This window comes from Otolemur garnettii, unplaced genomic scaffold (genome assembly GCF_000181295.1).
Source record: "Otolemur garnettii isolate 467f Iridium unplaced genomic scaffold, OtoGar3 scaffold00231, whole genome shotgun sequence".
NCBI lineage: Eukaryota > Metazoa > Chordata > Mammalia > Primates > Galagidae > Otolemur > Otolemur garnettii.
Genome location: NW_003852626.1, coordinates 917,565 through 942,465, shown reverse-complemented (window position 1 = coordinate 942,465; position 24,901 = coordinate 917,565). Strand labels below are relative to the sequence as shown.

The 24,901-nt window shown below is 40.4% G+C and overlaps 1 protein-coding gene across 3 annotated transcripts in view; it reads left to right on the top strand.

Moving 5' to 3' along the window:
* AFF2 (AF4/FMR2 family member 2) overlaps positions 1–24,901 on the top strand; it is a 476,026-nt gene that overhangs the window by 36,290 nt on the left and 414,835 nt on the right. The window lies entirely within an intron of this gene.

The window sequence follows — 24,901 nt, the reverse complement described above, 5'->3', positions numbered from 1 at the left end:
TGTAAACAATTTATTGTGAAAATCTTACAATATTTGCATTTTAATTAAAGAAAAACTTAATTAAATTCAAAACTTTGCTCAGAAAAGGTGAATTTGGGCAGCTAATGCACTTGCATGCCAAGGCACCTTTTCAGAGATGACTCATACTGCAGGAATTCTGTGTTTGGTGCCATTTAAATGACAAAATGGCATATGTGTGTTTCTCACTAACTTATTTAAAAACATCTCCCAGTTGCCTTTGGGGACTCTCCCCAGGAGGAGCTGAGGCCGGCCTCCGGCAGACCTGCATACTGCCTAGATGTTGAGATGTTTTAGACAGACAGAGATGGATACAACAAATCAGATTTTCTTGGTAGAAGGGAGAGTTTAGCTATTTCAAAGGGAAATGAATCTTAATAGAAATATTTGAATACATTTCTGATGACCTCGACAATGAGAAATAATTTGACAATATTGAAAGTAAATGTTTATGTACTAAATAGCGTGTTAGGATAGCAGCATGGGTAGTGCAGCAGTTGGACCTGGAAGCATAGAATAACCCTGAACCTAGGGTGACAAGACTGATTTCAGGCCTAGGTTCTGCCCCTTCAAAGTTCCATGACCTTGGACAGGCCATGAAATACGGATTATAGAGCTAGTGTTTCTCTGGACCTTAGTTTCCTCGCATGGAAAATGCGAATGATAGCTCCTGCCTTTTCGACCCTGCGGAGTTTTTGTACTCGTTTCCCAACTTTCAGTGTGATAGTACATTAATTTCACCTTAATCCGAGAATATTATGAAAGATGACATATCTGAGCTTTTCTAAAGACAGTCATGAAATTGATAAGCCTTCTCTTAATATCCTGAAAGCAAAGTCAGTAGAAAAGATGTCAAAGTAGGCGTTTGGTGCAAGTCGTTGCTTAGGAGAGAGGTACATATCAATAGTCACCAGCATTTACTGAGCACTTCCTACGTGCTGGCCACTAGGTTCAAAGATGAGGTTTGCAGAGATTATATGCATGGTCAAGGCATAAACTGATGAGGGAGAGGGTTGTCTGATGGGAGCTGTGGGAATGGAAAGGGAGGAGATAGTTCTAAATTTTGATTTTTTTAAAGAAGTTCTTCGTTTCTGTCTAATGCCTATATAATTGGAGCCCCCTGGGTCTCAGCATTACACTTTAGGGAAAATAATATGCGATGTAGGTTCTTGTTTATTTCCAGACCCTTTTACTGACGCTCATTCACTGTTTAAGCCCTGGCTGTGTGTGTTGCTTTTCCTCCCTGCTGCTTAGCTGGCAGCTTCAGATAGAGCTCTGCTTCTTTGGGGAGGTCAAGATAATGAGAGTGCCCCTTTGTCTGTCCTCCTGAATAAAGCCGTCACAGCAGAGGGTAAAAGGCAGAGGCTTAGGGAGAGCAGAAATGGCCTTATCAGTGGCATCAAGATTATACAATTTTCCCATCTAATGGTAGCAAATGAGGCATTTTCTGTGAGTTAAGCCCTGATAGTTGTGTCCTTGTGGTGCCACGCAGAGTGTGTAGGGGTGAATGTTATTTGTAATGAAACAGGTTAAGGAATATTCCTAGACGTGGGCCACCCCTTCCGTTCCCACAAAGGCAGCCTCCAGTGTCATGAGACCAACCTCTCACCTGGTATCAAGATCTCTTAGGCAGAAACACCGATGTCTATTTGAGTGAATCCAGGAATACCTGCCATCTCTAATCTGATAACTGTTTACCCAGGAATTACAGGAAGCCAATATTCTGGGGACACGTGTTGGGTGCTTACCCTGTGTAAGGCAGCATGCAATGGACTGTTCCAAACATGCAGGTGGCAGGACCTCTTCCGAAGCTTCCTGTTTAACAAGCTTCTGGGGAAGCCCATGTTACTGGTCCCCAGATCACACTGGAAGAAGTCATGGGATTGAAGGGCACCTGACAAGGTCCACACTTTTTCGACTTTAATGTGCACAGAAATCATCTGGTGATCTTATGGAACTACACCTTGTGTCTCAGAGGATCTGACAGACCACTGGCTAAATCTCCCTGGCAGTCTAAGCAAAATCTGTAGATTGACTTGCCTGGAAATTGAGATTTGCTAAAAATAGTATTTAAAAAGAAAATAAACTTTGATTTCAAATAGTTACATTTCTTTGATCCTTACTATATGCCAGGTCTCACACTTTGCATGCCTTGTCATACTTAGTCCTTATGATAACCTTACTAAGTGAAAACAATGCCCATTCTACAGATGAGAAAATGGAGGGCTCAAGTCATACAACCAAGTAAATAGCAGATCCACATCTGAACCCAGATGGGGCTGACTTTGAAGATCTGTGACTTCTCCTTTATGCTGTGCTGTTTCTTTTAATAGCTATCCATGTGGTAACCACTCTGAAGACATTAATTTGATATTTAAACTGTCTACCTTGCTGTCACTCATGTTTCTTGCTGATCCTTCTTTGACTTGTCCTCTGCTGAGCAGAATATTTATAGCCATACCCAGAACAACAGATAGACTTTGCTAATGTGAATTTTTTTTTAATCTTCCACTGTGCATGTGATAGGTTACATAGAGTTGTAATTCTTCCTTAAATGTTGGGCAGCCTTTAAAATTTAGTGTGTCCTATGAGAGTTATAGGAAGATAAAGTAATGTAATTTATTAGGCACTTATGTACCTGTGCTTTCATATTTCTTTTCTCTTTCAACTCTCTAACAGTCCTGAAGGTAGGAATTAGCCTCCCAATTTTACAAATGATATTTGGAAGTGGACTGACCTGTTCAGCACCACAAAGCTACAGAGAGGCTTGAGTTGTGATTGGAAGCTAGCTCTGTTGGCTTCAAAGCTGTGCTTTCTCTTAGGTCGTACTGCCTCTTGGTTTCTTCATCTGTAAAATGAGAATAATAACCATTACACAAGCAAATCATAATGACTGGCATAGATTAGATGTTCAGTACATGGTAGCTATTTATAATTTTTATTATATTGATGACAATCAACAAGAACTTCAAATAACATAGACCTGCAAATATTCTACACCCTGCTCTTTCTCTTTCTCTTATTCTTCTCTCCTGTCCATATTCCTCTCACCCCTTTTCCTTTTCTCTACCAAGATTGTCTAAGATGGAAATAAATCTGACCTAAACTACAGTTGGGACATAGGGATCTCTGGGTTAGTAGCTTTCACCCTGGCCCTCACAATTATAAAGAGGGGTGCCATTTGCTTCCCATTAGTAATCAAAGGCAAACGCCACCTGTCACTGTGTAAGTTTTGGTGTTAAAGCATGTCTGGTTTAGAAGGACATGATCTCAGTTGCTAAGTTGAAGGCATCTTAGAACCATCTATTTCTTTTAGCCCTAAACAAAAGCTTGCTTTAATTAGAAGTAACTGTAATCTGCTGAAAATGTGCACTTTTGTTAATCTGGGGGTCCTCAAGAGAATGGCAAAGAGGATTCTATATTAGATTTGCTAATAAAGAGAAATGTTAAATATAAACAGTATTTCAAGATGAGGACTAAAATGAAATACCTAAAACCTTCCCAGGTCCAGCTGGTTCTTATTTACATTGCCAGAAGGGGGGATTAGGGAAGCACCACGGACACTCGACACCTTCTGCATTCTTAAAATTAAAGGGACAAATCGTTATCTGAAATGAGCTTCGAGGCCGGGGGGGGGGAAGAGAACAGTATCAGCAGGAACAAAGGTTGTCACTGACCAGCTAAATGGTGACCTTTTTCTTTTCCATTTTTTTCTGAACCTAAAAATGGAATCTCATTAAATTGCACTATAAAATAGGACCAAATTATAACAAAGAAAAGCCGATACAGTTACAGAGATGTGCTTTAGTATCAGTCCCATCGACCCAGCTTCCCCCAGAGCAGACCCCACTTCCTGAGAGTAAATGAGGCATTTTTGGTAGCTGTTCTCCCAGTTGGTCTCAGGCCACTAGGGTCCCATTCAGTTAGTTATTGCTTTAGGACATTTACTGGCTCCCTAGTGGCCCCCAATGAATGAATGCAGCTCCTAAAACATTCTAACTTCCAGGAGGAGTTTGCACACGAGGGCAATCTACAAAAGTAATGCAATGAGATGCTTCAGAAACTTCCAGAATTCTGTTATGTCCAATGTAAAACTGTGAAGCAGCCCTACTTGGCACCTTTGGCTGGTAAAATCATTGACATCCTTCATGAAAGCAAAACTACCCTCTCATGGCAAGTTTTCCTCTCCATAGCTGAGATGGGAGAAAAAAAAATGTCTAAAAATTGAAGATCTTTCCACTACACCAGATGCTTTAGAAAAGAAACAGCTCAGTCATTCAAACAGCCTGATTTTATGAAGTGACATTTTAGATTATGATATGACATTGCAGATTTGACATGATTGTGCTAATTGTGAGAAAATATGCTACTTTGATCAAACTAGAATGAGGGAAATAAAAAGACATTGTGGTTCAACTTGTAATAAAGAGCGGCTCATCCTCACAGCTTTTTGATTGTTGCTATAGTTATCTATTCAGCATGGGATGTACTATACAGTTAACGTTTCATTACCAGTAGCCTGTTGAGCACTTATTGTTAAAAGGAATTTAAAATCCAAGCCTTCATATGACTTGTTCTCCTAATTCCGATTCCTCGTGCTGACTGGCATGAGACAGGGAGCTGGATTGTATTAAACTGGTTTTATTGTGACGCGACTATGATGGATGCGACAACGGCCTCTATTATTCGCTGGGGAGTGTGGCCGTTAATGAAGCCATTAGCTCAGCTAAGGCAAGTGAAGAAAATAGGGAAATTACCATTATTCTGAAGCCATTACGTTGTAATCTGCCATTTTCTCTCCTTATTCAAAAAGGCATCTTCTTTTTAAGGCCTCCCTGACTGTCCTTTAAAGATTCATTAATTCATTAACTTTCCAAGGAGATGGGGGTGGATGGTACAGTTGAAATTTTAATCAGTCCAGCAGATCATAGAATTAACATGATGGCAGTGTCTGTGTTCATTGCTGGACCACATCAGGTTAATTTTAAACAAACTGCATTACAGCAGATGTCCTTCAGTTCTATACATAAGTGAAAGAGCTTCCATTTGTAGAGTACTTTAGAATTCACAAAGCTCTTTCAACATTTGGGCAAGCACTGTGTACCCCTGTTTTACAGATGAATGAACTGGGGCTTACTGAGGCTGACTAACCTGAGGAATGACGATCAGTCAGCTACTGGATGGGCAGAAATGACTTTCACACTTAAATTCTAGCTGAACCTTCTGATCCTGAGCGGAAAAAACAAATTTTAGCTGAACCTTTATATTATGATTCATGCTCTCACTGTATATTCTTTCCTGGGAAAATGAAACTGATCTCTTGTTAGCACACATCTTTTGAAAATGAACAACTGGTGTTAAATTCTGCACTAAGAATTTTTAAATATCTGTTTAGTTAATCAGGGCTTTGCATCATTTTTAAACAATGGCAATGTACTGGTGCTAGTTATGTGTGTCCAGGAGGCATGCCCTGTGGGGGCTTTCATTTGACTTAAAAAATGTTCAGCTTTGTCAAGTTGAGTGAAGTCCATTTCTTGGCAAAATAGAGTGTTCTTAAGGACACAGGCCTTAGTCCTACAGCCCTTAGAAGAGCAACATTTCTGCGCTGGCCTTTCGGACGGTTTCTCCCTTGGAGGATGGGGATGCCAATTACATGCTTGATCCTTGCACTAATAAGGAAATTTGTAACACAGAACCAGTGCCTCAGCTTGTCCCCAAATGGATGCATCTCCAAACCCATTTGTGTAAGTATGTTGCACACATAATTGTTACTACCCATTGCAAGGTCCAAATGGGTAAAGAATACAAATGTTGATCTTCTACAACAGGATGTTTTTGAGAGCTCCTAAAAGGGAGCATGCAGAACCAGACTCCTCCGCCTCAGGCTTGACTGACTGCTGGGCAGAACAGGCTGCTTAGCAGCCACCCTTGCAGACATGTGCCCACAGACTGAATGACTATTAGGGGAGATGGTCACAAGGTGGAAGGAAGCAGGATGGGAACTGAAACCAAGAGACTACTTCATTTTTTTTTTTGCATATTTTGGCCAGGGCTGGGTTTGAATCCGCCATCTCCAGCATATGGGGCCGGTGCCCTACTCCTTTGAGCCACAGGCGCCGCCCATCGTCATATTTTTATAAGCTTCTCTAGGTGGACTACATAGAACCTAGAGCAAAGAGGACACTCAGTATATATTTGTTAAAAGACTGGAATAAAAGGAAAGGGAGTCTGGCTAAGAGTTCATTCTGTAGTCTGCAATCTTTTGGGCCATTCCCTCCTTCTTCATAAGTGAGTCCACAAATGGAATTGCACCTTTGTCCTCCAAATCACAGGGTGGATTACTGGGGAAGAGCTCTAATGAAATCTCTTTCTGAATCAGGTGGCATTACCGTTTCTGTGTGAGTTAGTGATTGGTTCCATGAACCTTCCTGATGACTTTTCATACTCTTGAGTGCAGAGCCAGAATAAGAATCTGGCTCTTCTGAATTGTAGACCTTGATATTCGAAGTGGAGTCCAAGAACCAGCAGTGTCAGCCTGACTTGGCTTAGCTTATTAAGCGGGTCCCAGCGCATACCTATTGAATTTGAGTCTGCATGGTCACAAGATCCCCAGGCAATACATATACACAATCAAGACAGTGGACCTCTGCTATAAGGCTTGGTTCCGCTGAAATGTGAATCTTATAAGGAATGAGTAAAGATTGTGTTCTTTTGCTGTACTTTTGCAAATGAAGAGGAAGAGAGCTGATCTTAATTGGCCCCCATCCCCTGTGCCAGTAACAGAATGTGCTTGGCATGCTCTGGATCTGCTTGCTCAACCTTCACAACTACCCTGTGAGATAAGCATTGTCTTTCTGATCTTACAGACAAGGAATTGGAGCTTAAAAGACACAAAGCAACTTGCCCAAGGCCACAGGGTAATTAATTGTCCAAGCAGGGATTTGAACTTGGTTAGTGTGATTTCAAAGCCTTCCCTAGGACAGACACAGTGCTGTAGGAGGGAGCAGGGAGAGCAGATCCTGAGGAGATGAAATTGCCAAGTTCCTCAGGGGACTTCTCTAGAGGAATTTTTTTTTACTGTTATTTAATAACCCTAAAATTATTACGGTGGCTTTTTTATACTGGCATTCAGTATCTCTTGATAAATATGCAAGATTGATTATTTGGTGATATCGTAACGAATTATATTGGGCTGTAAGGGTGTTTTAAGTTTAGATGCTTTTGTTGAACATTCATTTATCTGCATGTCTTACTTTCAACTTTTTATTAATAGGATTAGAGTAGGTGAGAAAGTCCTTTGCTGCTACCATCCACATTGCTATTTTTTTTTGTCACTACTTCCCCCCTTTTGTGATGGCAGAAGTCTTTTAAGCCACAGCAGTTAATTACTTCCCCTGGGAGGGATCTGGAAAGACAGGAAACAACAAAAAGGTCAATGCAGTTTAAGCTGAATATTTGCCACAGTGTGAAGTGAGGTGATCACTTTTGAACTTGGAGTCACTAAGTGGGAACTGAACCAGGTAACAAGATAGTGAACCTCCTATGGCCTCGTGTTTTATTTCATTTCCTGCCCAAATTCATCCCGTGGTTACCTTTTCTGCAAACAAAATAGTTACCAAGCTTAATTATATATAAACTCTCCTTTGCCAAGTTCAGATAATTTTGGTATTCACCATTTGAATTCCCACATGACCTCTTTCCTGTGTACTCATGACTGTTTCTTAAAAGCATCCCAGTTGGGAAATGATTTGCCATCCTAAGAAAACAAGTGGGTTTAGATCTCTCTCTCTCTCTCTCTTTCTCAATCTCTCTCTCTCTCTCTCTCTCTTCTACTAGGACCAACTGAGAATCCTGTCGAATATTGTATGTGATTGGGTGCATGTGTGAGTGTGTATGTCTGTGTCTTGGTTTGTTGATTGGGGTTGCTGCAAGCACAGCCTTGTAATAGGCAGGTTTTCTGAAATGTTGACTGTTAATGAGCTTAATATTTTCTCCCTCATTATGTGTGGCAATTCTGTATTAACAAGTTGTCGTCTTTTTCTTTCTTATTGTGGGACTTTATCAACTGTCATACTATCAGGCTCTTGAGCCTTTTGTGGAAAAGATATGGGGCTCTGAGTCCTTTGAGCTCAGTCCACATGCAAGTCCAGTCCAGTCACCGACAGGACTTGTTACAATCACCACAGTCTGGAGTAAGTTTAGGAGGAGACATGAGGCTGTGCAAGGGTCCTGTTGCTTCTTGAAGCCTTACCCACTAATTTTAACATCCATTGGTGGAAGTTGTCTGCAGAAATTATTACTATGCTGTTTTAGTGATGATTTTCTATTTCTTTCCCTTTATTGACCTTTATTGAGTTGAATTTTTCTTTTCTTTTTTTCTTTTTTTTTTTTTTTTTGGACAGAGCCTCAAGCTGTCCCCCTGGGTAGAGTGCCGTGACATCACAGCTCACAGCAACCTCTAACTCCTGGGCTCAAGTGAGTCTCCTGCCTCAGCGTCCCAAGTAGCTGGGACCACAGGCACCAGCCACAATGCCCACCTATTTTTTGGTTGCAGCCATCATTGTTGTTTGACAGGCCTGGGCTGGATTCAAACCCACCACCTTAGGTGTACATGGCTGGCACCTTAGCTGCTTAAGCCATAGGCACTGAGCCAAGTTGAATTTTTCTAGAAAGAAAAACTCCCTTTTCCTTTGTGCATTTATTCAATTATTTATTTATTTAATAGGAACTCTTAAACACTCATTTTATTTTGTAGGCTATAATCTAATACTGTTGTTATTCATTTTGTTGCTCAAATCTTTCTACCTATAGCCAGGAGTTTCCCAACCCCTTCATTTCAGGTTAGGAAACTAGCTTGAGTGAGGAGTACTTTACCCAAGCTCATTGAGAGGGTATGAGGATTAAAACACAGATATGTTTTTGAACTCACTGTTCAGGTCTGTCTTTGTTATACTGTGCCACTTTGTAAAACACTGAGAAATATCAAGATATACTCTCTGACCCTGCTCTGTTTTTTGTTTATTTTTTGATTAATATAATTTTGATTATACTTCAGAGTTGGGTACAAGAGGAGCTCTTGGGTGTTGGCCTGCTGTGTTTGAAAGCCTTTTTTTGTAAAATATGTAGAACTTGGCTAGTGTGATTCACTGTAGAGTAGAATTTAAAATAGAATGGATGCAGCTTGTATCCCTTTTAAGTGATTATCCCCTAATAAGGCAGCATCTGTAGGGTGACCAGGCATTTTGTTCTACTTTGTGCCTATTTTCTAAGTGTAATCATCAGTAGTGCCTTGTTTCCCTTTAAAAATGTACAATTTTTTGGATCATTTTGTGCAATTTTTTGATCATTTTGATCAGTCACCCAGTTCACTAGTTTGCAAACTTGCTCCGTGTCAGAATCATCCACAGGGCTTCATTTAAACAAACAAATAAGGAAGCAAACAAACAAATCTGGAGGGGAAAGAATCACCTGGAGCACTTCTTAAAATATAGACTACTGAGCCCCACCACCAAATTTCTGATTCATTAGGTCGGGGGTGGTGCCTAAAGGTAAACATTTTTAACAAGCACTAAAGTAGCGTCAGTGCTGTTTTTATGGGACTCACTTTGAGAACTACTTCCCCAAGCATTGGAAAAGCACTCAATGGTGAAAGAACAGGCAAATGGCTGCGTGAATGAATGGATGGAGGAATGAATGAATATAGCGGGTGCTCCCTGTGTGATAGGCAATGTGGTGGTTGGTTGGGGATAAGACTCAGTCTAGTGATAAGAGATAGACTCTGTTAATGCGTGACAGGAGACTTTACAGAGTGCTCTGTGGGTTGACACCAGAGGCACCTTGCATAGATTTGTGGCCTCTCTGGCTGGAGTCTAAGACAAGGTTATATTGAGGTTCTAGTACCTTATTAAATCATTTTTTTCTCAATTGATTCTACAACTGTAGTAAGAATTCAGTTAATCAGACATCAAAGGAGAGTTTAAACTAGTTTTTTTCTACTCTTAGGGGTTTTTTTTGGTTGTTGCAGTTTGGCCAAGGCCAGGTTTGAACCCGCCACCCTTGGTATATGAGGCCGGTGCCCAACTCACTGAGCCACAGGCACTGCTCTACTCTTACTTTTTATTTAATATCCAAAGGTAAGGAAACAACTGTTCTCAGTGTCTCCCTACTCCCAGCTGAACATGTAGTATTCATCTTAGTTGTGAGCAGGAGAAATAAATAAATGCAGATATACATACTTGGTAGATCCAATTAGATCAAATTTCCCTGTTATGTCATGGGATAGGGACAGAGTCATTCCATTCTGCTACTCATCTGCCTTCATTGGGCTGAATAGTTTTTAGAAAGAACTTGAATTTCCTATAGGGTACAGCATGGTAAATGCTTTACCACTGTATTTACTAAAGCTGGCAATTTTAAGGGATACGTATTGAAGCATATTTCCAAAGGAATTAGGATTAAAAGATTTATATGGCTCTTGCTTAACCAAAAAGTGTCCTACACTACTGGGACCTGATCAAACTAAAAAGCTTCTGTACAGCCAAGAACACAGTAAGTAAAGCAAGCAGACAGCCTTCAGAATGAAAGAAGATATTTGCAGGTTATGTCTCCAACAAAGGTTTAATAACCAGAATCCACAGAGAACTCAGACATATTAGCAAGAAAAGAACAACTGATCCCTTCTCAGGGTGGGCAAGGGACTTGAAGAGAAACCTCTCTGAAGAAGACAAGTGCACAGCCTACAGGCATATGAAAAAATGCTCATCATCCTTAATCATCAGAGAAATGGAAATCAAAACTACTTTCAGTTATCATCTAACTCCAGTAAGATTAGCTCACATCACAAAATCCCAGAACCAGAGATGTTGGCGTGGATGTGGAGAAAAGGGAACACTTCCACACTGCTGGTGGGAATGCAAACTAATACGTTCCTTTTGGAAAGATGTTTGGAGAACACTTAGAGATCTAAAAATAGACCTGACATTTGATCCTATAATTCCTCTACTAGGTATATATCCAAAAGACCAAAAATCAGATAATAACAAAGATATTTGTACCAGAATGTTTATTGCAGCCCAATTCATAATTACTAAGTCATGGAAGAAGCCCAAGTGCCCATCAACCCATGAATGGATCAATAAATTATGGTATATGTACACCATGGAATATTATGCACCCTTAAAGAAAGATGGAGACTTTACCTCTTACATGTTTACATGGATGGAGCTGAAACATAGTCTTCTTAGCAAAGTATCTCAAGAATGGAAGAAAAAGTATCCAGTGTACTCAGCCTTACTATGAAACCAATTTATAGCTTTCAGCTATAACCCAATTATAGCCCAAGAGGAAGGGGAAAGGGGGAGAGGGAGGGGAGGGGAAAGGAGAGGATGGGTGGAGGGAGGGTAATCTGTGGGACCACACCTACAGTGCATCTTACAAGGGTACATGTGAAATTTACTAGGTTTAGAATATAAATGTCTTAACCCAATAACTAAGAAAATGCCATGAAGGCTATGTTGACCAGTTTGATGAAAACATTTCAAATCGTATATAAAAGCAGCACATTGTACCCTATGATTGCATTAATGTACACAGCTATGATTTAATAAAAAAAAAAGTGTCCTTACTCAGTAACAACCCACATCTTAAATAGTTTAGTACAATTTGGTTCCCTCAGGTGTTCATTGCTTAAGTATAGGGATGGAGGTGGGTTTTGTTTGCTTTTTATAGCACCATTAGGAAAAGTATTGCATGGGCCAACCACTCTGGCTGCAGACATTGGCCCATTGAGAGTGTAACCTTTAAACTCTGGTTTCAGCAGGTTTTATGTTTGTGTTGAAATCTGTCATCGAGTGTGGCTTATCCCCATATACCCAGTTAATGGCCTCAGAGAGAATTTAAGCTGATGTCATCGTTGTTGAGTGTCTAAGCTCTTTCTCGGGGTTAAGAATATTGCGTTGCTTTTTCAGGGATAAGTATTTGGCATGACCTTCATCCATGTCATATTGAACCAAAATTATCCACATGTATGCTGGACACCGTGCCCCATTTTTATAGCTGAAATGCAAACAAAAATGGTGAAACTCATTACCTATAGAACCAAGGACATATTGTGTGATCAGTATGTTGATTAATATCAGGAAACTTTACTTGTAGGTATTATTAATGTATATTAGTAGAATGTAATCTTTTATGCCTTGGCATGATGTCATGGGATAGGTTTACTTTAAAAATTCTTCATTTTTCCTAACAAATTGTGTTTATAAAGATACAGTTAGTGACAGAAAGGTAAGATAAGAGCAATAGCACTGCTGTTTATATTGCTATACACAAAAGGTGGCATCACTGTTATCAAGTACCATTAATTGTTCTGAATGGTATCTAATGCAGCAGTCTTTGATTTGAATATACCTCATATTGCTTTTCCTTCTTTATAAGTTTTTACTTTTTCATTGATTCTATAGTTTTTATTTAATGTTGAAACAGAACTACTAGGGGAGCCAAAATTTCCCTTCTCTCTTTCTAACAGTGGATGTGGAGATAGATTGACACCTGCCCCAGTAGATGACCTTTGTATATGGTATGCTACTGACATAAACTGACCTCATGGGCTGCTCCTTTATATGAAGAAAACACAAAAGATGCATGTGGGCAGGTACACACACTGCCAACTAAGACGATGGCAACAAACTTAGTAGAAATATTTCTTTCTTGCTTTTACTTGCTAGAGGAAGCCAATGTTCAGCAGTGGCATCTCCATCTTTTAGTTGATAGCCACATGCCTTCTGCATCACTTTTCGTTGCAGCAGAGGAATGTACATGAAGAATAATTGAATTTGAGACCCGGTGTATATCATCCTGTCATGTTGTGTTTCTACATTGTCCTTTCCCTGCTTTAACAGTATCAAGAATATAAATCATTTTCTTCTTTGTCTTTGAGAAAGATAATTCCTCAGATTGTTATATTACCCTGGCTCTAATCAAAGAATCAATAAACAGCATACCTGTGCCTCAGTATTTCCTTCTATGTAGGCCAGTATATGCAGCATTTTGGTGGGTATTGTGTTTAGGTGTATGGTACTACATTGTCTTTGCTGTGGTCAAAACCAAAAAGATACTATCACTTTAGCACTGACTGATTCTCAGTCATTTTGTTATCAGGTGTGTATTTATTGAGGAGCTACTAAGTTCAAGGGGTTTTAAGAAAGAAACATATGACTAGGGCATTGACCTTGCCCTCAGGGAATTTAAAATCTTGTTGAGGAGATAATACGTGCTCCCAAATGCCATAAAACATAGACAAAATTAAAAGTTACACGAGCTATAGAGAGAGCATGATGGGAATTCAAAGCAAGGAATGGTTTCTTCCTGTAGTGAAAGGTCAAGTGTGGCCTTGAGATTGATTTTGTACATGAAGAGATGAGAAAGAACAGTCTAAGTGGAAGATACAGGCTCTTACTTGCCACACGTATCTAGTACAATAAAGGATCTGGAATAGGGCATCTCTATGTTTGCTTGAGATTCATTCTAATTGAGTGGTTCTCAAACCCCAGTGTGCCTAAGGATCTCTCTTTTTATAATTTCAGGTTTTGGAGGTCTGAGGTGTGGCCTAGTAATCAGCATTTATACTCAGTGTCTAGGATAATTCTGATGCAGGTGACTTTCTGATGACACTTTGAGAAATACTGGGCTTGATTTTGTGAGGGTAAAAAGGTCAGTATCTCTGAGCACAAGTGCTGCCTGCCACATAGGCAGGAAAAAAATAGAAATGTAGAAGGGGCCAGAGCTCCTAATATGGATTGATTACTATGCTAGGCATCTTATGCATCTTTTCACATTTTGTCTTCAAAATTTCTCTGAATGAGAGAATGCTTTGATTCTTACCTTGGGGCGAAGGCTACGAATACATTTCAGCAGCAGAGTGTCTAAAATGCTTCTAGTAAGTATGTGGGAAAATTAAGAAATGGCAAAACAAATTTAGTTTCTACAATCTAGATCTGTCCCAAGGTCCCATGGCAACTCAGAAGCTCTCCAGAGAGAAGTGTTAACCTTTCAAGAGTCTATGTTTAATCATCTTTGAACAAAGAGCAAGTCTTTCCTTGGAGAGCTCTGTTTTAGGGGGAGATACTCCCTTCTTCCCTGTGGCTCTACATGTTTGTGTGTGTAGAGAGAAGAAGGTCATGTCTCCTCTTCATCCTGCATCGATCACTCTCCACTGCCCTCATTGCCAAGTTCTTTCAGCAGGACCACAGTGTTGTGTGGTCAGTTTACTTCAATCATCTCCTTATTTCAAGTCAATTGTGGTTGCCTGAAATACATTCAACAAGCTTTGTGCTATGTTCATGTCACACTTTTGGCCAGTCTGTGAGTGTTCACAATCCTTGATGGTAGGGGTGAGATCAGCTTCCACTTTCCCAACCAGGGCCACTGAACGATACAGTGGGTTTCGCCAACAGACATTCTGTGGTGGGGATATTGTTGAACGTGTTTGACTCCCAACCACTACTTCCTAATGCTTTGCCATGCACGGAGCTCTCCTTATTTGCATAATGGAACTTTCTGCAATTACAATGTCCATCATGTCTGAGGTTGTAGCCAGATAAAGCAGCTGTTTCCCATTTACTTTAAAACATCTGTTCTAGTCTTCCAGTGTACACATCATCATAAGGTGGGGATACCTTTAGTAGTTAGAATGGATTCTGACCAATTGGCTCATGGAGTTAAGAGAAGGATAACATTTTTATCTTTTCACATATGTGTGCTGTAATATTAGTGTTTAAATACATCTTTCATCATGTTTTAAAGACTTGAAATATGGTCTGTAATGCAAATAACTCTGCAATACTATAAAACGTTTGCTTCCTCTGTTCTTTTTATTTTATGTGAGAAGGATTATACCACTAAAAAAAATTTTTAGCGGTCATCTGGTTTGTCCTTACAGTATCACTATTAGCCGTTCTAGGCAAATGGTAGTGTAGCTCGCTTCTAAGGGTGTCCTGAAAAAATAATTTTCACAACCTTGAGGGTGAAGCTGTGTCAACTATTTCTGTATCTCTTTCCTTACCTAGAAGAGGCAGAAGCCCAACAAATACGTGTCAAATAAATGAATGAACCTTTATTGAAAATCCATTTAATTGGCTAGCCAGCAACTTCTGAACACATATTTATGGAGGGGACGCATGGATGAAGGAATGGACGGACAAGCCACTAGGAGATTTTCTGATAAAGCTAAGCAGATTTTCTCATGTTACAGATGAAATCAGTTTCCCCTTATTCAGTTTGCAGAGTATAAGTGAGTTTCCTCTACTGGTCACCGTCCCCTCTATATTTGAAGGAACTTATGAGTTTTTCCCTCAGCCTACTCTTCTTCTGGCTGAGTAATCACAGCCATGTTTACCTTTCCTCATAGTTTCATCTTTCCAGGCCTGTAAAAGTCTCCCTGAATGAATCATAATCCTGTCTCTGTTGTAGAGCCCAGGCCTAGATGTGCCAAAGTGAGATTTACAGAGGGATTAGTGGGCATTTTGTATCTAAACCTGGATGATGACAATCACAGACTTCATTAGTGTGTACAGAAAACCTTAAGACAATAGGGGTTTTGTTGGATTTATGGTGAGATTTTTCCAAAAATCATGTTTGACCACTCCTTGCCCAGTTGCTATTTCTAGGACTCCAAGATGTGATTAGACAGCCTCAGAAAAGAAGGCCACTCCCTTTCACTCTTGGTTATTGAAAAAAAAATACGCCAATAGTTTATTATGCATTTTCAAATAGCTTCCTCTAAGACGTGGGGGAAGCTATCCCTCTCTTACATTTCTGTGGCTAAACGATTGTCCTTTAGCTAGAAAATATTGATTTGTTATTGTTTAGCCCCCAATGGATTGCTTCTTATCTTTAAGACTGAATTTTTGTTAGAATGAGAGTTGACAGAATTCAGATTTAGTCAAGCAAGCTATGTCAGGGTTAGTAAAATGTTAAAGATTGAGAACAAATGGGATATTAACCTAGGAAATTTTGTGAAAAGAAGTTATTTCAGGACTCAAGACCTTTGGGTGGTATACGTTTGCAGAAGATAATTATTTAGATGCCTAAGTTTCCTTAAGGATGAGGGGAATTGATTTCCGTAGATTTTTTTAATACAGGTTAAATCATAAAACAGTCAAAATTTTCAACTGTAAGAAAAGAATTGCTTCAAGTTTGCTATATCCATATGCTGGTTGATAATTCATTTTTCTTCTTTGTACTGTTTTGAAACTTCTAATTTTGTCTTACATTGACTTTGTGTTCCTTTTATGCATGCTGATATAAAAAAAAGGACACAAAAATTAATCAAGTACGGCCATTATTTTCTTACATAAAATCATATATGAATTCTCCCTAAATTATGATGGTTCGACTTGATGATTTTACTTTATATTGGTGTGGAAGTGATAGGCATTCACTAGAACTTGTACTTTCAATTAGTAGTTAAAATGCCACTTTGACTTCCAACATTTTTGACTTATGATAATAATCCCCATAATCCCATCATAGTCCAGAAGCATCTGTATGTGTGTATATATACATACGTGCAGGGAGAAAAGTGGAAGGAAATATATCAAAATGTATTACATTGATAGTTATTCTCAACGAATATAAGATTATGAGCTGCTTTTAATTTCTTTTTTGTTCTTGTCTATAGTTTTACAACTTTCTCTAAAGATTACACGAATTATGAATCAGGGCTTCTCAACCTTGACACATCTGGATCCAGGAAGTTCTTTGTTGTGGGGGCATCCTGACCATTATTCTCAGCATCCGTGACTCTACTCCCTAGATGTCAGTAACACCCGTTTCCCCATCATTATAACTAAAAATGTTATCAGACATTGCCTGGGGAGAAAAATCAGCCCAATTTGAGAACCACTGATATAAATTAAACAAATATTTCTTTAAAAAGAAATTTTTAAGTCCTGTAGACATAAAAGTAATAAATAAATAAAAACACGGTAAATAGCAACATGGCTGGCACCTCACTGCTCTGTTCTTTCACCATTCTTCATATTCTACTAGGGATTATGGTCTGTGGTGGTTTCTTGAGTTGTCAGATGATGAATGTTGGTAAGCCACCAACATCCCCCATTAAAGAAATATAGGACAGAAAGCAATATAGACGAAAGATTTCTTATATGTTCAGGCAAACATTAGCACTTAATGTGTATTTAATAAGCAATAAACCTTTTGCCAAATTAGCAATGGACTTAGAGTCCTTTCTTCTCTACTCTAAACTGTTTTGCAGATGCTGAGAAGTGCAATAGAAAAGGAAAAATGGATTGGGCAAAAGTGTGAGGTTCTCTGTACCTATAATCCTTGGAATCAAAACTTTAAATTGTGTTCTAGAGACCTCCGTGAGTTGCAAAGGTCCTATTCAAAAAGAGGGCCTCCTGACTTTTGGAGAGCCCCTGTACAGTAAATGGGTTAACCCAGCAGAGGTGGGGTATTCAAACCCAACATATTCCCCCCAGTAGACTACTCTTTGGCTGGCTTCTCAGAGAATTTCTAGGTCCCTTGGAATACTTTGCCCATTAAGAGTGTCTGTGTATACCTGGGGTTCAGGGTTACACTAGACAGTTTATGTTAGTAATAAGCATTTCATTAAGGTCCTTGGGCCACCATGTGTCAATTTGACTTCTGGAGGGCCTGGAAAAAACTGAACAAGTAAGGCCAACCGCGTGAGCATTCCCTGCCTGCTCACTGACTCCCAGCAAAAATCTGGGCAGGAGAGTTTCCCAGGTTGGTAATATTTTGTACTTGTTGTCACACATCATTGCTGGGGGAATTAAGCACAATCTGTCCTCCTTCTTGGAGATAGGAAAACTAAAGGTTTGCACCTGGTCTCTCATGAACCCTACTCTATGTCTCTTTTTCTTTCGATGATTCTAATCTGTATTATTTCACTATAATAAACCATAGCATGAGTATAATACTTTCTTTGAGTTCTGTGAGACCTTCTAGCAAATTATCACTCTTGTGGGTGGTTGTGGGGACTCCTGACACAGCTACATGTCCTTTAACTCATAGAGAGTGATGGGGAAGGTTATGGTTGAATTATGGTGTGAAGACTCCAAATCTATGGCCTTGCCTAGTACATGTCAACTCTGATTGGATAGAAGGCCTGAACTAGATGGTTGGGCCTCTAGTAGGCAGGGTCTTGGCACGCTAGAAATATGCTTGAGTCCAAGCACCCAACTGGGGGTAAGATGGTAAAATGCACTGTAGACCAAGGTTCTAGCCCTGTCAGGAGGTTCCTAGTCAGTATTCCCTTCCCTTGGTGTCAGATGCATGGGTGCATTTGGCAGGATTTCCTTTGCTCCAGGCAAGCAGAACAGAGGCATGGCCTCTGATTGCCTTTGGTTCTCAATACTGCATGTTCTGAGCAATGTTCCTGAACTGCCTTCTATGCTTGTTGATCTGTTCACACTTTGATGGATTTTTTTTTTTTTTTGAGACAGAGTTTCACTCTGTTGCCCCTGGCATGGTACAAATAATCTTCCTGCCCCAGCCTCCAGAGTAGCTGGGATTATAGGCCCCACCACATTTTCTCCTTATCCCCACCTTCCCAACTTGCTTTCACTAATGTTTTGGAGACTTGGCCAATGCAGGAAAATCTACAGTGTACTCCCAAAGAAGGGCGAGGATATCACCATAGACCTGGAAGAGCTTACAACCTAGGGGAGAGAGACCATTTTAGATAACCATGACATAGCTTTCAGGTTACAAGAAGTTTATGGAACATGAAATCAAACCTTGAAGCATGGATAGAAGTTGACAAGGCAAAGAACAGAGACTAAGAATGAATAGTGCATGCATTAGCAGTCAGGCATGTGGCCAGGTCCACAGGGTACAGGCTGTATCACTTGAGCCAAACGTGTTACTTCTCTGGGGCTCTTTTCTATCATCTGCAAAATAAGGAGAAAGATACAGTTTTTCTAGCACTGTTAAAAAATGGAACAAAAAGAATATTTAACATTGTTATAATGATTGCCTCATTTGCTCATTCATTCATTCAACAGATATGTTTGTTATAGTATCTACCATGTGCCAGGTGCTGGGATAGATGATGGGGACAGAGCCATAAATTAGGTAGGCCTGGCCTTTATCCTCACAAAAGGGGGTAAAGGGGTCCTATCAGCAGCATAGTTGTTATCTCATAAGGAGAGGCAGGCACGAGAAAGACCATGGTGTGACTGAGGAAGAGTAATTGGTTTAAGTTAAATTTACCTGTGCCTGGTGGCAGAGGGGACTGGAGGGACATAAAACTAGAGGGGGCAGGTTGGAGTCGCCCTCACAGTTGCATTCCTACTGAAAACATTTTGAAAACTCTCAACATATTTGGGATTATTCAACTATTTAAATAAACCAGAACAGGTTATTCTGCTGTGGGAATAATGGATGACATTTGGATTTGCATTTGCCATGTTTTATTATCCAGATTTTAGTCTAAGATTAGGGAGAATACCATACCTGGATCTTCCACCTCAGAGTGCTTTTGCAGTGTTGTTTGGACTTAGTTTAGAGTCTTCGTGACTCACTGCAATGCATAGCCCCTGGCAGCAGGCCTGGCATAGAATGAATGTTCAATAGATGTGTGTTGAGTGGTTGGGTGGGTGAAGAGAGGGACTGATGCTCAGCAGGGTCAGCAGAGTCAGTCTGGCTCTACCCAAGTTCTCACATAAGTTAACCTCTGCAGAGCATTTTTCCACTTAACAGAAGGAGCCCTGACTTAGAAGTTAGAATATCTGGGTTTTAGACCTATCCCTGCCATTCATTTGCTTTGGAATGATGGGCAAGTCAAAACTCCTCTGGGTCTGTTGTCCAACCTGCCAAATAATCGGTCTCCACTCTATGACCACTGAAATCTCTTCCATGTTTCATATTCCATGATCATCTGGCTCCCAGAGTTCATTTTCTTCACTTCCCCTGCCCCTGCCACCTACAAGTTGTGTGAGTTGCTCACTAGCTTGCATTTTGGGGAATTGAACTCAAACCAATTAAAAATAGAGCACATTGCCAAGAGTTTCAGTGGAGATGTCTGCTCCCATTGTGCAAAGGGTTAGTGAAGGGGCAGTGAGAGGATTATGGTCTCTGTTGGAATTTGTGTTTAATTCTTTCCTTTCTATGTCTTTTCATCATCTACCCACTGAGTACTTGATCCTTGCCATGCGTGAGGAAGAGGAAGAATTAACTCTCACCTGACCTCTATTTAAATGATACCCCTTAGTATTGACCTAGTGTGATTCTAAATTCTGCCCTAATAAGGCAGAATCACCTTTTTGATCTGTGACATGTTCTGCTTCCTGAATTGGGCAGTAGACTTAGATGTGTCAAGACATGTCCCTCAGCAACATCGGCATTTCTTTTTTTGGACACTTACTGATTAAGCCCACAGCACTGGGGGGAAAGAACTGAGCAGCTAGAAAGACTACAGCCAATGACTGTAGGTTTCCCAGCCCATTGCAGTCATCCCACACAAAACTGAAATCACCATAAGAAATCTTTGTGCATATGAAAGATTCTGCATTTTCAGCCCTGGAATATTCATTCAGTTTTTATGTATCAGATTATGCACATACCAATAACCCTCTAATTTATGGATGCTTGCTATTAGGGTTTTGTTGAAACTAGTTCTTTCCAAAAGGAACCAGCCTTCTGTTTTGGAAAAAAAAAAAAAAAAAAAAAAAAGAATAAACCACATGAGGTGAATTTTCCTATAACTGATTTCAAATGTGGAGTTTTCAATGTGTAATTTAGATGCAGCTATAATGGTTTATGGCCACAGAAAGTGTAGGTGTGTGGATAGGATAGGCTATAAGGTACTTATGAATGACTGGAAGCCAGACTCTGGAGGGAGAGAGCCAGGGTGGGGATTTCAGCTCGGTTTCACATCTCTACCCCTCAGGCATTACATGCCGCTAATTCTTCAAAAGCCAAAGATTTGTTTTACAGAAGAAATTCTGATTTGATTAAGATATTGCTTCCAGACCTAATGTTCCTTTAGCAAATCATGCCTACATCCATGATTGGAAATAAACTGCATGTTATCTAAGCATAAAAAAGCCACATGATTTGGAACTATTCTACAGAAGTAATATTTAGTGTAATTACAGTACATTTAGATTAATTATAGCCCTGGTTCCGGGCGCCACCATACTTAAGGTCGTATCAGCATTTTCATTATTAACCCTGTGTGGAATAAGTTTATCCACTGGCTGTATAATTTTTACTCAAGAAAATGTTTGTGTTCCGTATAGGACTGGGTCAGATTGAATGACCTTTCTGCTTTTAGGGTAACTTTTAAAAGATATACTTTCACATAGATTACTATCTTCAAGATTGATGTTTTGTGTGTAGAATCTCAAAATAGAGATTAATTTGGAAAACACGGAAATGGTCGTGATGTTTAGTTACGAAGGCGAGCTTGCTATACACAGCATGTGCTTCTCTTTGGTATAACATTGACCATGAAGTAAAACCTGGAGGCCGTTTAACGGCCATCGCCAGATCTTCCCCATGTGAACTGAATATGGCTCCACTCCATTTGGGCCTGTGGTGAGACACTGCCTGATTCCAACAGTGCCGCCTGCCCAGGCTGGTGGCAGTTTGCAGTTTTATCTTTGTGAATGTCCTTTAGAATCTGTGGCTGATTCTTCCTGGATATCATTCATTACTGGCCTTGGGTTTTCATTTCTTGATAGCAGTGGTGAGTGTGATTTTTTTTTAAAAAAGACAACCAAAAAGTAATTTGGAGCCAGATTTGGCAAGTCAGGAGGCTGATAAGGTCGAATATACATTTTACTAAAAATGAGCTGCAGCTGTAAAATAATGAGCCTCATTTTCCTGCCTGGGTCATAACTGTGACTGAAGGTAATTCCTGCAGAGGAGTTCCAAGCCCGATTGAGCAATGCATGTCTCTTTGAAAATAGTGCGGAGTTTCCTCATGGTGCTGTCTTGAAGTAGTCAGCATTCATTTGAGTGTCAAATGTCTGGTAGTTTGTTATATGAAGAGTCTCATTATTTTGTAATTCTACTTCATGTAAAAAAAGGGAAATTTCTCTAACATTGTAAGTAATGAACTGTAATGACAATAAAAATTGTTATGACCGGTATCTTACTCTGTTTCACTATTGCCGTAACAGAATAGCTGAGACTGGGTAATTTATAAAGAACAGAGACTGAGTTTTTACAGTTTGGGAGGCTGGTGAGTCCAGGACTGATGGGTTATATTTGACAAGTCATCCCATCTTGGAGGGCAGAAGGGCAAGGGGGGGGACGGGAGGGAGAGAGAGAGAGAAGCAGGGAGAGGAGAAGGGAGAGAGAGAGAGAAGAGAGAGGAAGAGAAGGTGAGGGGTGAAAAGGTAGGGGGTAAGATGGGCTGAACTAAAGGTCCCACCTCTTAACACTTTCATTCGGGATTAAGTATCGAACACATGAACACTCAAAGCATGGCAACCTGTCATACACGTTGAAGACATTTTCTAAAATATCTTTGTTCAAGTGAATGGAAAAAAATCTCAAAAAATATTTGTGCGTGCTAGCTCCTAGCTATCATTTTATTGAGCACTTACCATGAGACAGGCAGTGTGTTTTCTGTGCTTCCGCTCATTTGTCCATGGCTTTTGGAGAATCTTAAGCATCCATCCTTTAAATGGTGGCAATTATGTTCACAAAGAGGTTAAATAACGTGTTCAAGGCACACAGCTTGTAAAAGGGTGAAATGCGATTAGGACTCAGGCTGATCCTACTCGGGCCTGCCCATTTTGCCCCACCCGATGCCGTGTTCCACTTAATAAACACGCGCATCGTGGGGGAGCCCCACTTTACTGCATTCCAGCACCTTAGTTGTTCTCTTGGTTGATGGAGGCAAAAGTAGGGACTGTTCGGCCATTTTTTTTTCACAGAACAAGTTATATTAAATGAACAAAGAATCAGGGCAGATGCAGTCCATTTTTCCAGCCCTCCCTTGGTTTTATTTTTTCCCTTTCTCTTTTGCCTTCTCCTGGTAGAGTCGTGCAGGTGAGTAGCTCTTCTCAGGAACAAATGACGTCATCAGTCTGGGCTGAAATCAATGGTGGTAGGAGTTCTGAGAGTGAGAGGCCATGTCGAAGGCCTGGGTGTTTTCCTGGCTGAATGCGCTGCACCTTCCAAGTGAGAAGCCAGAGGCGTGGGTGTTGTCTCCCATAGGTAGTTCTGCATTTGTGAAGTGGCTTCCCAATCCCCATCTTCCCTATTTAAAGAGGAAGAAGATTGACAAAAGAATAATAGAGAGCCCACGTGCTCTCATGGCTGTGTCTAAACATATAAGCAAAGAAATGTAGAAGGATTTGCCAAACAAAACCACCTCTTGGTAATAACACTGTAATGTAAAAATTACAGCCTGGATTCTTGCAAATGGCTCCATCCCCTGGTCTGAGAGAGACTGGCACCAGCTCTTTAGCTTTACTCAGCTGAAGGGAGCTGATTTACCAGTGCCAAGTGCACTGTTAGTGAAAGGGAGGAAAGTAGCAGTGGATGCCATTCAGCTTTCTGATGACTGGGTATGGCCGTTTTCACAGGTACTAACTTCACTTAGAGGAAACCCATTTACAGACACCAGGATCTGAGGCAGCAGCTGCGAGTGAGGGAGATGGCTCTCCAAAGCTGGGTCTTCCATTCTCATCTCCTGGGCCCGTCCATGTGCCTGTGGGAGCAGCTCGTTTGGCAGTTGGACTTCATCTGTTCTAATGGACTGGGTGGGAACATGGACTTTCTACTCCCTCATTACACAGATTGCTTGGCTTAGGGAAAGGCCTTGACTAGAGCCACATTTTAAAAACCAAAAAATCAGTAATCAAGATGAATTATATTTTAATGTAGCAATTGTAGAAAATAAAAATCAATGCAAAAAAATCCACAGTGAACAAAATATCTAATTTTTAAACACAGATAGGATCTGTAACAGTGCCATTCTGAGCCATGTTAGAGACCAAGACAAAAGGAACGTATAATGTACTAAATTTGATTTTATCATAAAAATATTGCATTCAACTTTTATTTATCTTGATGACTGAGTTTTTGGCACCTCCTGCTGTCCCTCAAAGACCAGCTCTAATGTCATCTCTCTGGAGATTTCCTGATTTCTTTCTTTGCACCTCCTACCTTCAATCTGAATGCAATTCACTTCCAGCTGTCCACAGCACTTTCTGCAGTTCTTCTATGGATTCTGACAGAGTAGACCATAATTATTTGTTTGGAATATCTGCATCTTTCAGAAGACTATGGCTTCCCTGGGCATAAAGGTCCTGCCAGCCAGACATAAAACAGGAACTCAACAACTATTTACTGGTTACTAAAAACAACAGAGTGAATAAATGAGTTAAAGGGATAAATGAAAATAAACTTGAGGTTTTCTAGTGCTTTGTTAGTGGGTTGAAATTTCAACAATTACTCTTAAATATAATTTGGGTCAGTTTTGACCCTTAATTTGGGAAACTGAAGCTACACAGAGAGAACTGGTTCTAGAGTTTTTCCATTGTAACCGTCTCACAGGAGTCTTGTTTGCTGGATGGTAATGATAAAGTCTGGCCCCTGACCCTGTGCAAGAGCTCATTTCATTTCATTGCCTATGGAAGACGCAAGAACGATGCAGCCCTGATGTAACCGAGTCTTAGGAGAGGCAGTATCTGCCGAGCGTAGCTTTCAGTTGATGCTTCAGGCACCCTACCTGGCTTTCTTCGAGGGCCTGGTCCTCAGCCAGGGCCCTGCCTGAGTCTGGGCTCAGCAGGGCTGATTTTCCCACATGCCAGGGGATGCCTGTGTCCCTCTCACCCCCTAAGGAACCAGAATCTCTAGGGGGTGACTCCCCTACTTC